Raw genomic sequence first — 16,800 nt, 5'->3', positions numbered from 1 at the left:
TAGAATTCATTGGACTCCTGGTAACATGAACATAGACTGAGTTCCATGAAATGAAATAGGTGAAGTCGACAGTTCTTTACCCATTTGCGGTAAGATTAAAAACGCATTTCTCAGTTGCTCAATCTTTGTAATTGCTTGGATGCCTGCTTACAAGAACTCTTGGAGCAGATGTTGATCTTTTATGTTTACCCTATGGTTCCTGGCCTCCCTGAATTTGCAACTGCTTCCTTCAAAGTACATGTTCACCTGGGTTTAGATGGAAGATGAAAACTTGGCACATCTTTATGTTTTGAATCTTCATACCAGAGGATTTGGCAAATGACTGTTTGCTGTTTAGATGTTCTTAAAAGCCAGGAACTCCCATTAGCATTTGTACTAAGCAATTAGAAACTTTCTTTTAAGTTAACATAATCATTTTAGTAGTTATATAAAACTTGCATATTTTTGTTAGAAATTACAAGTTAAAGGGTCTCAGACTTTTCTACCATGTACTTAAAACTAAAGAGTTAGCATTGAAAATTCTTGATTTAGGTGAAATGTGTTTTACTGTGACAATCTGTGTTCTGAAAATATGAAATTTACCCAAATTAATTTCATATTGTTACCATTGATTTTAAAAATGCATTTTAATTCAATGTTATCTTTTTATATCACAGAGTTACATCATTTCATGCAATTCTCAGAAATGTCATTTACATGTGACTCTGTGTGACAGAAAAAAAACACAATAAAAATAGTGTAATTGTTTCTGTGGATTTTACTGGAAAAAGCATAGAGAAAACTATGAAGGATGAAATTTAACTCTTTGAAAAAGACTTGTTTTTATGTAATTGTTTACAAATTAAACATGTATCACTTTCTATGTGTTTACAAATTAAACTTGTATCACTTTCTATGTTATGTGCTAGAAATACATTCTGAGAAAATTAGTCTTACTCTCACAAAAGCAAGTTTAGTGAGGGAATTAATTGTATAATCATAGATCAACTACTTGCTCTTGTAGCTTTTAAAAGAGAGAAAATGGAAAAATTATGAGCATATGGGAAAGAATAAAATATAATAAATCTGTGTGTGTGTGTATGTGTGTGTGTGTGTGTGTGTGTGTGTGTGTGTGTGTGTGTGTGTGTGTGTGTGTGTGTATGTTCTGTGCTAGTCCAGGCCTTAAACTCCATGCCTAGACATTGTCTTGGAAGAGATTTGCTGTAGGCTTGATCTCTACCACTACAGCCACAGATACATTTCTGGCTTTGGGTTCTTAATTGGAGTTAAGAATCTCACAGACTTTCATTTCTGGACTGGCTTTGATCATCAATCTTCAGATCTCAGCCTCCTGAGTAACTTATAATCATAATAGTGAACTACCTGTGCCCAAATTAAATCTATGTTTTCATGAAATGTCATTTAAGCTAAACTTAAATAAATGAGTTGGTTATTGGGAACACCACAGTGAGATGTTAAATATCAATCTTGTGTTGTATTTTCATAAAAGACTCATGACTACCTATGGAAAAGAAAGCCAGACTTCTGTTTTCATCTACTACAAAACAAGATTAAATAATAATCTCTTAAATTCATTGTTTTACCTTGAAATATTGAACATTCAAAGTTTTGCATATGAATGGAATTGTATTATTAAAATTTGTAATATTAAAATTAATTGAATGAGTGTCACAGTCCTGTTTTTTACTGAAGTGTAAATAAGCATTCAAGCAATGAGTGCTGCTGACAAACTTGGAAACAAGTGTTTACCTCATCAAAATTGGGAAGAAACTGAATTTACTATTTTCATCTATTTCATTATGTATACATTTATTTGTGTGTGTGACCATACCAGAAAATGATACCAGAACTTCACATTATCCTTTGACTTTTTTGTTTTGTTTTGTACTTTTTGCTATTCTAGGGGCTTGAACTCTGGGCCTGGGTGCTGTCCTTGACATCCTTTTTCTCAAAGCTACCACTTTGAGCCTCAGTGCCACTTCTGGTTTTCTGGTGGTTAATTGGAGGTAAGAGTCTTATGGACTTTCTTGCTCTGGCTAGCTTCAAACTGTAATCCTGAGTTCTCAGCCTTTTGACCAGCTAGGATTACAGGCATGCGCAACTCACGGCCAGCCTTCCTTTGATATAATATTTTTTTTATTCATGTCTGGTGATCTACCACTTGAGCCACATCTTAGGCCAGTATTTTGTTGGTTCCTAAAAGAAGATGCAATCCCACAGAATTTCATACTTTTCTGGCTCTGAATTGAATTCCTTTAGTACTTAACTTCCTGAAAAGTTAGGGTTGCAAACATGAGCCAGTGGCAACCAACTTTCAGTTATACTTTTAGTAGGCCTAAACATAATATATTACCCATAATTTTACAGATCCAGAAATTAAATTGGGAATGTCTAATATATTTTGCCCAAGCCCAAATTGAATCATATTGTGTATGTATTTATTAATAATGACTTTATTCAAATTTCCTATGCAAGTTGAGACTATAATAACTTTCCAACAAAATAAAATCGTTTGCCCACCCCAGATTTGGTTTCATTTTTTGTTTGCAAATTAGTAATGATAATATGATCTTCGAGGAAAAGTATGTGAAACAGTTAATAAGAAACAGTACTTGCCATATAGTTCTTCATTAATGTTATTATTGTCACCGTTATTGCTTTGATAGAGTCCTATTTTGGTGAATTGAGTTCTCTCATTTTTAAAATTAACTTTAGGTAGAGTTGCCATTATATAAAGCAGTTTATGAATACAATATACTTGATCAGTGTCACCTCTTTCAACATTCTCACCCATCTTTCCTTACCTACCCAATTTGTTCACTTTTTAATTTTTTTTTTTTTTTTTTTTTTTTGTTGGTCGTGGGGCTTGAACTCTGGGCCTGGGCCCTGTCCGTCAGCTCTTCAGCTCAAGGCGAGCGCTCTACCACTTGAGCTACAGCGCCACTTCCAGTTTTCTGGTGGTTTATTGGAGATAGGAGTCTCATGGTCTCTCCTGCCTGGGCTGGCTTTGAACCGCAATCCTCAGATCTCAGCCTCCTGAGTAGCTAGGATTACAGGCTTGAGCCACCAGCGCCCGGCTTCACTTTTTAAATTTTATAAGATATACATTGGATACTTTTTAAATATATATTACTTAATATATTAAATATAATTAAATAAAATATACATTTTATTCAATATATATACTGTATAGAGGGGTTACAGTTACATGAGTAAGGTTATGAGTACATGTCCTAACAAGCAGTTACCTCCTCCTTTGATTTTCCCTTAACATCCCTTCCCTCCCCACATCCCCAACAACTATTTCACCCACCTGAAAGTTGTAAAGTTAGTTTTCAACATAGTGTCGTGTACATCCCATTGTTACAATGTGTCAACTATATCCTTATTTCAGAATTTTGTTATTTCCCTCCCCCTCCCCAAATTAGAAAAATGTATACAAAAGATTCAGGGAACTGGAATAAAACACAGTGAAAACAGGGGTTATACCATGGGGAAAGAACATACAAAAGAAACAAAAAATCACATAGTACATTATAAGTACATTAAATACAAGAGCAGCAAAGATAAAGCCTCTGTGTCCCTATCGTAGGGTTCATTTTGTTTAGCATCATTTTATATGTACATAGCCTTTTGAACTGTTCTGCTTGTCCTAGACATATAGTAGGTATTGCAAATAAGGGAAACTATGTTTCTTTTGGCTTGACTTACTCCACTTAATATATATTGTTTTCAAGTCTTTTCATTTCCTAAAAAATGAGACAGTGTCATTCTTGCTGATGGAGGCTAAGAATTCCAACATACATAAACATATATATGTATATATATGCATGTATATGTATATACACACACACACACACACACACACACACACACACACACACATGCACCACACTTACTCGATCCATTCATCTACTGAGGGCCTTCTGGGGTGGTTCCATAAATTTATATATATATATATATATACAATTTTTTTATTGTAAAAGTAGTGTACAGAGGTGTTACAGGTACATGAGTAAGGTAATTAGTACATTTCATATCGAACATTGTTACCTCTTTCTTTGTTTTTCCTCTACCATACTTTCCCTTCCTCCTCCCCAACTCCCCCCTCCTCCTACAAGTTGTAAAGTTGGTTTTCAACATAGTTCCTTGTACATCTCACTGTTACAATGGGTCAACCTGTATCCTTGTTTCAGCATTTTGTTATTTCCTTTCCCCTCCCCAAATTAGAAAAATGCATATACAAGATTCAGGGCACCAATATGAAATACAGTGAAACCAGCGGTTATTACATGGGAGGAAAACCTACAAGAGAAACAAAAAAATCACATAGTATATTTTAGATACATTAATAAAAATAGCAAGAAAGAAAAAATAAGTTGTTTCCCTATCTTGGGGTTCATTTCACTTATCATCATTTATGGTGATATGTACATAGCTTTTGACCTTTTCTGCTTATCCTCGACTTATACTAGTTATTGCAAATAAGGGAAACCATGGGACTTATGTTTCTTTGGGTCTGGCTTATTCCACTTAATATAATTTTTCCACGTCTTTCCATTTCCTAACAAATGAGGGAAATGTCATTCCACATTTTCTTGATCCATTCATGGTCTGAGGGGAATCTGGGTTGGTTCCATATCTTAGCTATGATAAATAATGCTGTGATAAACAGTTGTGCTGGTAGCTTTAGTTTAGCCTTGTTTGTGATCTTTGGATAAATGCCCAAAAGTGGGATTTCAGGGTAATAGGGCAGCTCTATGTGGAGTCTTTTTAGGGAACTCCATACTGCTTTCCAAAGTGATTGAACAAGTTAACACTCCCACCAGCAATGCAGTAGGGTTCCCTTTTGGCCACATCCCCTCCAGCATCTGTTGTTATTGTATTTCTTGATTATAGCCATTCTAATTGTGGTGAGGTGGAATCTCAATGCTGTCTTGATTTGCATTTCTTTTGTGACTAGAGAAGTTGAGTATTTCTTCATGTGTCTATTGGCTATTCTTATTTCCTCTTCAGAGAAGTTTCTCTTTAAGTCTTTAGCCCACTTATTAATTGGGCAATTCTTTCTTTGAGGATGTGTTGCTGGGGGATTTAAATTTTTGAGTTCTCAGTATATTTTAGATATGAAGCCTGTGTCTATTGTATGGCTAATGAAGATCTTCTACCAATATGTGGGCTTTCTATTGATCTTGCTATGTCCTTTGCCAGGCAGAAGCACTGCAGCTTCATGCAATCCCATTTGTCCAACCTTTCTTTGATTTGTTTTGTTTCTGGGTCATTATTGAGAAAATTTTGGCCTATGCCAAGGAGTCCTAGAGTTTTGCCTATTTCTTCCTGTAATGTTTTCAGGGTGTCTGCTTTAATTTGAGATCTTTGGTCCATTTGGAATTGATTCTGGTGCAGGGTGATATACAGGGATCTAGCTTTAATTTTCTACAGGTGTTTAACCAATTTTTCCAGGATATTTACTGAAGAGGCTCTCTTTCTTCCATTCTATTTTTTAGCTCCCTTATTCGGTGGCTATAGGTCTTTGGGTTCATTTCTGGGTCTTCAGTCCTATTTTATTGGTCCTCAGGTTTGTTCTTGTGCCAGTACCAAACATTTTTTATTAGTATGGCAAGGTGACATGGCCAAAAGGGAACTGTATTGGTGGTGGGAATGTAAACTTGTTTGACCAGTTTGGAAATCAGTAATAAGGTTCCTCAAAAGACCACACAGAACTCCCTTATGACTCAGCAATCCCACTTTTGGGCATTTACCCAAACGATCACAAACAAGGTCATACCAAAGTTACCAGTACAACTATGTTTATCACATCATTATTCACCATAGCTAAGATATGTATCCAACCCATATGCCCCTCAGTAGAAGAATGGATCAAAAATGTGATATATATATGAAATATATATATATATATATATATATATATATATATATATATATATCACATTGTGTGTATGCCTCCATCAGAAAGAATGACATTGCCTATTGGTTAGGAAATGGAAAGACTTGGAAAAAATTGTATTAAATGAAGTAAGCCAGACCCAACAAAACATGGTCCCATGGTTTGCTTTATTTGCAATAACTAGTATATGTCCAAGAGAAGAAGTAAAGCTATGTACATGTGACCATATAAGATGATGAGAAATGAACCCCAAGATAGTACACAAGGACTGTTGTTTTTAATGTATTTATAATGTACCATGTGATTTTTTTTGTTTCTTTCATATATTCTTCCCCCATGGTATAACCCCTGTTTTCACTGTATTTGATGTTGGCGCCCTGTACCTTGTATATACATTTTTCTGATTTGGGGTGGGGGAAGGAAATAACAAAATACTGAAACAAGGATACTGGCTGACCCATTGTAACAATGAGATGTATAAGACATTATGTTGAAAATGAACTTTACAACAGTAGGGACTTGGGGTGGGGAGGGAAGGATTGAGGAGGTAGGGACGGAAGGATAGTAGGGGAAAAACAAAGGATGAATTAACAATGCTCAATAGGAAATACACTCATTACCCTACTTATGGAACTGTAACCCCTCTGTACAGTATTTTTACAATAAAAATATATATGAAAAAAAGAGTTGCTTTCCTGGATTTCAGCAATGTTCTTCTCGTTATTGGCATACAGAAAGGCCATTTAGTTTTGAGGATTAATTTTATTTGCTAGTACTTTGCCAAAGTTTCTGATCAGCTGGAGTAACCTGGAGGTGGAATCCATCGGGTTATTTAAATACAAGATCATGTCATTTGTATAGTGGAATAGTGTTATTCGTCTTTCCCTATTTGGATCCCCTTCATATTTGCATCTTATCTTATTACTCTAGGAAGGTATTCTAATACTAACTTGAAGAGAAGTGAAGAGAATGGACATCCTGGTCTCGTTCCTAAATTTAGAGGAAAAGTCTTTAGCTTTTCACCATTAAGTATAATGCTGATTGTACATTTGTCATACACAACCTTATTTTATTGAGGAAAGGTCTGTCAATTCCTAGTTTTTCCAGAGCTTTCATCATAAAGGGGTGTTGGATCTTGTCAAATGCTTTGCCTGCATCAATTGAGATAATCATGTGATTCTTATCTTTTTCTATTCTTGTTCTTATTCTTGTCTATGTTGATGTGATGGATTAATTATATTGATTTGGGTGTATTGAACCAGCTTTGCAGCACTGAAATGAATCCTATTTGATCATAGAGTATGATTTTTTTGATGAGTTGTTGAAATCGATTGGACAAAATTTTGTTGAGAAGTTTTGCATTGATGTTCATCAAAAATAGGTCTCTATGGTCTGGAAAGGTGGCTCAATGGTATAGTGCTTGCCTTGCATGCATAAGGCCCTGGGTTCCATTCCTCAGCAACACATAAGCAGAAAAAACCAGAAGTAACGCTATGGCTCAAGTGGTAGAGCACTAGCCTTGAGCTGAAGAGCTGAGGGACAGTGCCCAGGCCCAGAGTTCAGGCCCCAGATCAACAAAAATAATTAGAGTCTCTAGTTCTCTTTCTTTGAAATTCCTGCCTGGTTTTGATATGAGGATTACGATGGCTTTATAAAAGAGTTTGGGAGTGAACTTTCACTTTCAAATTAATTGAAAAGTTGGAGGAATATTGGTATGAGTTCTGATTTGAAGGTCTTTTAGAATTCCACTGTAAATAGTTCCAGTCCTGAGCTTTTCTTGGATGGGAGGTCTTTTATTGCTGTTTCTATTTCGATGCTAGATATGAGTCTGTTAAGTTGATTTAAGTCATCTTGGTTTAGTTTGGGCATGTCAGTATTCGCTAGAAATTTGTCTATTTCTTCCAGATTCTCAAAATTATTAGCATAAAGGTTTGAAAAGTATTCCATTATAATGTTCTGAATATTGGTTGTTTCTGTGGTGATGTTTCCATTCTCACCTCTGAGTTTATTTGAGTGTGTTCTCTTCTTTTTCTGATAAGCTTTGCTAAAGGTCTGTCAATTTTGTTAACTTTTTTAAAGAACCAACTCTTTTTGCTGATTCTTTCTATGATTTTTTGGGGACTCTAATTCATTTAATTCGGATCTAATTTTATTATTTGTTTCCATCTACTGAATTCGGGTTTAGCTTGTTGCTCTTTGTCAAGGAGTTTCTGGTGCCTTGTTAAATTATTGGTGTTAGATCTATCCAATTTGATGTAGGAACACAAAGCTATAATCTAGCCTCTGAGTACTGCCTTTACTGTGTCTCAGAGGACACAGGTAATTTTGGTTAAGTATCATGAACATTTGAATTTTCTTTCTAATCTCTTCCATGACCCACTGGTGGTTCAACAGTGTATTGTTCAGCCTCCATGTGTTACAGGATTTTCTTTGGTGGCTTTTGGTATTGAATTCTAATTTTATTCCCTTGTGGTCTGAGAGAATGCATGACATAATTTCAATGTTTCTGAAGTTGGACAAATGTTCTGTGGAACCTAAAATGTGATCTATTTTGGAGACTGTTCCATGTGCTTCTGAGAAGAACGTGTATTCTGATGCTTCTTGGTGAAGTATTCTGTAGCTGTTATGTCCAGTTAATCTATGCAGTTGTTTAGATCTGAGGTTTCTCTGTTGAGTTTTTGCCCAGTTGATCTACCCAGCAGGGATAGTGGTGTGTTAAAGTCCCCAACAATTAATTTCTTGGGATCTATGTGAGGTTTAGGGAAAGTAGTGTTTCTTAGTTAAATTTGGTTGCTCTGTTATTTGGTGAATAATTATTTAGTATTGTAATATCCTCCTGAAGAGAAATCCCTCGATTAGTATGTAATGACCTTCTTTTTGTCTTCTTGCTAATTTTAATTTGAAGACAATTGTATATTGTATCTGATACTAGGATTGCAACTCCTCTGTTTATTTGCTTGGCAGATTTTATTCCAGCCTTTCACTTTCAGAACGTTTGTTTCTGTGAGCAAGGTATGTCTCTTGAAAACAGCAGATAAAAGGATCCTGTGCCTTGATTGGTTTCTTAAATCAGTTTGCTTGGGCAGGCAGAAAGAAGTACTGCTTTACCCATGACTTTATGACCCTCCTCCCAGGCTACTTCAGTGGAAGGGTGATCTACTTTAAGTATCACAAACGAGGAAGATGGCTGTTTTATCTAGCTAGGAGTTGCTGTGAGGGGGATAGGTTGTGGGTAGGGTTCAGGTCTGTCAGCAATCAGTAGCTTTTCCCTGAGGAGCTAGCTCTGAGACACTCACAGAGCCCAGCCTGGAGCCATTCTCAGGATGTATGTGTATTGAGTTTCCATTCGTTTGTCTTTTACCCTCCAGAAGCTGGAGTTGCTACCTATGCTACAGAGGGTTGGAACAGCTTCTGGCTCTGTTTACCCAGTAAAGAAAGATAACCCACCATGGGCATAGCTTGCTTTGCCTAGGAAGGACAGCTTTGGTGGTGGAAGCGGTTCTTTTAACCTTCTTCCAAGGCCTGAGTTATGTGCTAGCTGCTCTGGATTGGTATTTGTCAATACCAGCGATGAAATTCTTCTCTGGTAGTTGGGGAGGAGCTACCTTTCCCCACCTTTGCTCCATGAGAAGTAGTGAGGATATCTTTTGGGGCACTCATATCTTTCCCCTGGTTTCTGGGCAGTCCACAGTCTCAGTGGTCTGAGGATTTCCACTCCTTGTCAATTCTTGCTGGCAGTGAGTAGAATCCGCTTGCACTATGTCTCTGGCACCTTTGTCCCAGGCTCTGCTGATATGGAGGCCAAGGCAGCAGCTGCCATCACTGGCAAGTGCTTGACTCTGTCTCCTTAACTAAGCCACTTGAATTTTCCCTCTCTGTCCAAATTCTCTATACTATAAAGGCACACCTGGTGTGACTCTTTAGCCTTGGACTTTCGCTGAAACATTAAAACTGGTTTCTACACGAGAACCCCCAGCTTCTCCTCTGCCATCTTCCTCCAGGTCTCTACAAGGGATTCTTTACTGCATCCCCTCCTGCTCTTCTCTTCTTTCATCTATTCCCTTTCTCTTAATCCCACCCCACTCCTTTGAATACCATTTCCTGATATTCTATTTTCCTTAACTTTGATTTTGTCTTTCTAAGGAATTATATGAGTGTGGGGGGCAGGCAGTGTTAGGGCCTGGGCACTGTCCCTGATCATCTTTAGCTCAAAGTTATCACTTGAACGACAGGTCCATTTCCAGCTTTTTCTGAGTAGTTAATTGGAGATAATTAGCTCATGGACTTTCCTGCCTGTGATTACTTTGAATATTGATCCTCTGATCTCAGCCTTCTGAATAGATTGGATTATAAATGTGAGCCACCAGCAACCAGCAGGAATTACACTGAGAATTCACTTAAGTCTATGCTCTTTCAGTTAATATATTTTCATGCACTGAGATACTCAACCTATTTACTTATGGATTTGTAATCTAAATCTAACTTCCACATACAAAGGAATACATGGATCATTTGTACTCTCAGGGCTGATTCTGTATCTTGACTGTAATAAATAGTTCTACAGTAAGCATGGTTGTGGTAGCTTTACTATATCCTGGTTTGTAATCTTTTGGATAAATGCCTAGGAATGGGATTGCTGGATCATAGCATAGTACTTTCATTTTTTTTGAGGAACCTCTATTCTGCTTTCTAGAGTGGCTGAGCAAGTTTATATTCCTATCAACATTATATTAGGGTTCCCTTTTGGCTGGATCCTCACCACCATGTTATTGTTTTCTTGATAATGGTTATTCTAACTGGGATACAGTGGAATCTTAAAGCTGTTTTGATTTGGATTTCAGAGATTTTGAGCATTTCCTGAGGCCATTGTCTACTTTTCCTTTTCCTTCTGAGAAGGCTCTCTTTAATTCACAATTGCATTTACTAATTGGGTTGTTGCTATTTTGAGGGTTGAATTTTTAAATTCTTGGTATATTCTTGGTATCAGGCCATTGTCCAATGTGTAGCTTGTAAAAATCTTCTCTAATTTTGCTCATTGTAATTTTAATATGTTGGCTATATCCTTTGCTATGCAAAAACTTTTAAGTTTGATGCAATCAAGATTTTAATTTGTTGTAAATCTGGATCTTTACTCAGAAATTTTATACCAATGCCCAGAAGCACTAATGTTTTCCCTCTTTACTGTAATAGTTTCATGGATTGCAGGTCTCAGGTTGAGGTCTTTAATCCATTTTGAATTGAAGCTGGTACAGGTGATGTATAAGGATCTAGTTTCAGTTTTCTGCATGTGGATATCCATTTTGACAGCACCATTGGTTGAAGAGCCTGTCTTTCTTCCAGTATATTGTTGCATCCCTTATCAAATAGCAAATAGCTATCTGTCTGTGGGTTAATTACTAGATCTTCTGTTCCATTGGTCTTCAGGCCAGTTTTTGTACCAGTACCAAGCTGTTTTCATTACTATGGCAATGTAATAGAGTTTAAAGATTGTTATTTTTATTATTCTAGCACTATTCTACCTGCTAAGAATTGCTTTGTACCAGGGTCCTTTGTGGTTCCATCTGAATTTTTTTTATTGCTTTCTCCATGTTATTGAAGAATGATATTGGGATGCTGATATGCATTATATTGAATTGGTGTTTTACTTTGGGCAATATTGTATTTTCACAACATTACTTCTTCCAGTACAAGAGTTTGGAAGGTTTTTCCCATCCTTAAGCTTTCTTCAATTTCCTTATTAAAAATTTTAATGTTTTCACTATAGAAGCCCTTCACAATTTTTATGATTCCTAAGTATTTTTTAAGCTATTCCAAGTGGAGTTGCTTTTCTGATTTCAGTCTTGATTCCATAGTTGATGGAGTGAGTTATCTTGATGCTTATTTTGTAGATGGAATTTATCATCATTTTTACTTTTCTATGTATGTGGACTTATGAGCTTCATATCTAATGATCTCAGCCAATGACACCAGCTTTAATGTCAATCTTAATATGCAAATATCCTAGGTTTGCCTTTAATATCATCACATTTTAATATTAATTTTCTGATATTATGATACTAATAATTATTCTATAGTAACTTGATGTAATTAAAGCTCATCGAATGCACCAGAGTGAATAGTTCTCATTCAAGAATTTAATGAGTAAAAATGTATAGATTTAATTTAAAAAATTTAAATCCTTGGAAATATTTTTACTATATATTCAATCCATAGCTTTGAATATAACATACCATATTTGATAGCTACATAGTAATTTTTATTAATTATAATTAATTATAGAGGAATATGAAAAATTCTTTTTAAAACTTGAATACCATGAAAATTATACAGGTTTATTTTATATAGTATAAAGTTCAGCACATGTAAAGAGTTTATCCTGCAAAATCAATGTAGTGTTTCCATTTTCTTATATTGTTATTCAGATTGGAGTATTTGGTCTACAAACTATTCACTTCTAATTCTTCATACTGTAATGTGAAGAGATGACTATCGTTGCAATATTGTGATAAAAAAATTAAACACTTTTTGTGTTTATGTTTTGGTATCTATTATCTATATATCCTCTTTTTGGCTTCCTCCACTAAACCAGCCTCTTGTAATAACAATTCTACATTCAGATTAACTAAATATCATAAGCCTTCTACATTCAGATCAACTAAAAATCTTCAATACATTAGAGAAAATATATGATGATATTTTTCTAATTCTAACTTCATACAATGTCCTAGTTTCATTTATTTACTTTCTAGGCAATAATTCTTTTATGGCTGAATATTTCATGTATATGTATATACACATATGTGTATATATTCACATATATAAATGTTTAGATACATGTATACATATGTGTACATGCATACATTCATTCATACATGTATTCATGCACATATGTATTTACACACATGTAGCATGTGTATATTTGCATGCATGTACATGTATATTTCTGTGTGCACACATGTACTCACATGTGTATGCATGCACATGCATGCATGCATATTCATTTACATGTGGGTCTATATATATGTGGATGTATTTATGCATATATGCATACATGGATACATAATATAGTTGTGCATATGTGTGTTTATATACATTTAAATGTATTTATGCACATATATCTATATCTGATATACATTTATATGCACATATGTAACTATACACGTGTATATATACATGTACACATATGCATACATGTTTATACAAATGTATATATTTAATACAAATGTGTGTGTATGCATGTATGTGTACATGCATATATATATACATATGTGTGTTTGTATATAAAGAAGACACAGTCTACTTTCTTATTTGTTAGTGATCCATCAAATATATGAATATAAATCCAATTTCACATAATATCTTTAGTCTCCATGACTACATGGGATTTATCCCAGCATGTAAAGACAATTGTATACATGCAAATCAGAGATAGAAAACATGTCTTACTGATATCATCTCAACTTCTCAAGAAGCAGAAATTGAGAGCATCAATGTTTGAAAACAGATCCCAAACTTCCTAATACAAATAAATAGACCAGGTGTGGTGGAAACATATCTATAATCCTAACTACATAATCACAAATTAGTCACAAATAAAACGATTATATTTTAAAGCTCATGGTCATAAAGACTGAGATCAATTTTTTAAAAAATTAATAATGGTCTTTGAAAGTTTAAGTTGTGTATTTTTTGACTTTCTGGCAGAAAACGCTGAGTTACAGCTCAACAAGTAGGTCATAGACAAATAGATGAAAAATATGATAGATGATAAATATATGATAGAGGATAGATACAAATTTATAAATATACTGACTCATGACAACAAAATTAATTTAAACACATGATTATTTCTATAGATATAAGAAAACATGATAAGGGACTGGGAAGGTGGCTCAGTGGTAGAGCGCTTGCCTTCCATGCATGAGGCCCTGGGTTCGATTCCTCAGCACCACATAAGCAAAAAGAAAAAAAGCCGGATGCGGTGCTGTGGCTCAAGTGGTAGAGTGCTAGGCTTGAGCTGAAGAGCTGAGGGACAGTGCCCAGGCCCAGAGTTCAGGCCCCGTGACCAGACTGCCCCCCCCCCAAAAAAATGATAAAATTCAACTTAGCCTAATGAAAAACTCTTGCAGCCTTATGTACAGAAAGGAGGACATGCCTCAAATAACACAAGCTACAAATGACGAAGCCACAACCAACTTGTGATTGAAAGGCCAGATCTGAGACTATTTCCTCTAAGTACTGGGAAACACAAGGATGTCCCTTGTCACCCATTTCACCTACTGCAGTACTGAATATTCCAGTGGAATCAATTATTTAAGAGCATAAAAGAAAACTACCATAAATTTAAAGAGAGGAATTAAAATTAACCATGTTTGAAGATAAGATGGTTCTATACATTGAGAACCCTAAATTATTCCATTGAAAGTCTATAGAAGTGATATATACAAAGTTTCAAGGTACAATCAAAATAAAAATTAGTAATGTTTCTGTTCACCAATAATGAATTTACCAAGAAAGAAATCTTTATTAAGTCTTCGCTGCCTTATTGACTAACTCGTTTTTCTCCTATAATCAAACCCTAATTATAGTAATAAAGTATTTAAAAGTGCCTATTTTATATTCACTGAAAACATAAACTGAAGTCTGAGCCCTATCAATTACTAATACTGACTCTATTTTAATTATAAAGATATATGAACACGAATATATAGATATTGAGCTGTGAATAACATCTGAAAATGTTTAAATCGTGTTATTCTAGGTCAGTATGACTAAAGAAATGGGAAATACCAGCTCACTTTTCCACAAAATGTAATAGTATCAAAGATTTCATAGACATCCACAGACACACAGTGCTTTTGGGGACCTGTTTCTTCCAAGTGGGAGATGACATAACAACTGTGGAGACAAATCAAAAAGGTAATCAGGGAAGAAATGAGTTTCATGGCTCTTGGTTATAACAGTAGTCTTAAACCTTCATCTGCAACCATTCTGGCTTCATCAGATTTGGGACTTGTGATACCCATATCCATTTTTGTCTCCAGTAGTGTGTCTTCTGACACTGGAGTTTACTACAGATGCTGAAGTGGAACTCCAAGACTCCATTCAATCACAGTCCAGGGACAATTATGCCTAAATAGGGGCCTAATAGGAGATCATGCCCATCCACGACCCTGGTAGCATGTCTACTCTCCTCAGACACTGTTCTTGCCCACTCCATGCTTGGCTCTGTATGATGTAATAAAAGACTGCTCACTCAGAACCTGAGGAACAATCTCATCACCCCTAGCAACAATGTCTCAAATCTCAGAGGTGTGCATACTGAACCAGCACAATGACTTGTATGCAGGAATGGTATACTGTATTCAAAAGTTAGTCTGTATCCCCAGGGATCTAGTTGGACTCCTGAGTAAAGCCATAGTTATTCCAGTAACTAGTATTAGGCTTAAGATTCAAAGAGGATCTGGAAATGTTCTCACAACCAAATTTTAGCAGGCACTGCTCAGTCCCAGAGACAGGCCCAGTAATCAGGAGAGCCAGCAGCTAAAGGTCTACAATTGACAAACCCAATATGGGAAAACTGGATGAGTCATTTCTCCTGCAAATGCAAGACATCAAAGCAAGATGACAAGGATCACAGACACTCAAGCAAATATGGCACTACCTAAAGAAATCAAGTTGTTTCTGTAAGAGTCAAGAAATGAGAAAGTGTGGTGTCTTTTCTTTTTCTTTTGTCTTTTTTGTAAGTTTGGGGCTTGAACTCAGGCCTAGGCACTATCCACGGGCTCAGTAGCTCAAGGCTAGTGCTGTAACACTTGGAGCCATAGCGCCACTTTTGGATTTCTGGGGATTAATTTACATAAAAGTCTCAGTCCCATACTGTTTCCTGCCCAGACTGGCTTGGTATAGCAATCCTAAGATCTCTGCCTCCTGAGTAGCTAGGATTACAGACATGAGCCACTGGCATCCAGATCCAGTGGGATCTTAAAGGCAAAAATCACAAAGACTTAGGCAAATGTGGAACCACCAAAGGAAACTACAATGTCCCATTAACTTATGGTAAGGAAATGGACTTTTCATGAACTGCCTGTGGTTTAAAATAATTGTTTTAAATTAACTCAGTGAGTTACAAGAAAACATTTAAAAATAAAACTGTAGGGAAAATAAATGAATAAAGTGAAAAGGATATTAAGTAGCAAAGCACAAAACCATCAGAAATGATAGAACTAAAAAATGAATTAATTGAATAATCCAATGAAGAACTTCAACAAAAAAACTCCATCATGCCTAAGAATCAGCAAACTTGGAAAGAGGTTATTTGAAAATTAGCAACCAGAGCAGTCAAAGAATGGATGAAAATGGGCATATAATCTGTGGACACCACCAAGAAAGCCTCGGTATGTGTTAGTATAATCTCTGAAGAAAACTCAAGGAAAAAACTTCCCAGAGAAGGAAATACATGGCTTGCTATATGAAACCAAAATGTACACAAATAAATTAAACCTAAGTGAGATCTATACAGAGGCAAACTTTAACTTGATGTAATAGACAAAAAAAAAAAAAAACCCAAGAAAAAAAAAGAAGACACCTGGAATGAGTGCTAGAAGAATTTGCCAAGCAAATAAAAAAATGAGAGTTTTCACCAGTAGACCTGCATTTTAAAAAGTGTTTTTTGTTTTACAATTTATAGTGAAAATGCTAAATGATTATTGCAAGTATGGTGCTGGTGAAATATATCTTTCTCTAATTCTAGATACTTAGAAGTCTGAGATCTGAGGGAATTAGTTTTTAAGACAGCCCCTGGAAGGTAAGTCTGTGAGACTCTTGATCTCTAATTAACAAGGAGTAAGTTGAAAATGGAACTGTGACTCAAGTTGGTAAGGAAGGGCCCACTC

Source organism: Dipodomys merriami, unplaced genomic scaffold (genome assembly GCF_024711535.1).
Source record: "Dipodomys merriami isolate MVZ:Mamm:240054 unplaced genomic scaffold, mDipMer1.0.p SCAF_596, whole genome shotgun sequence".
Taxonomy (NCBI): Eukaryota; Metazoa; Chordata; class Mammalia; order Rodentia; family Heteromyidae; genus Dipodomys; species Dipodomys merriami.
The sequence above is the reverse complement of the archived record's forward strand: the minus strand, read 5'-3'. Positions refer to the sequence as shown.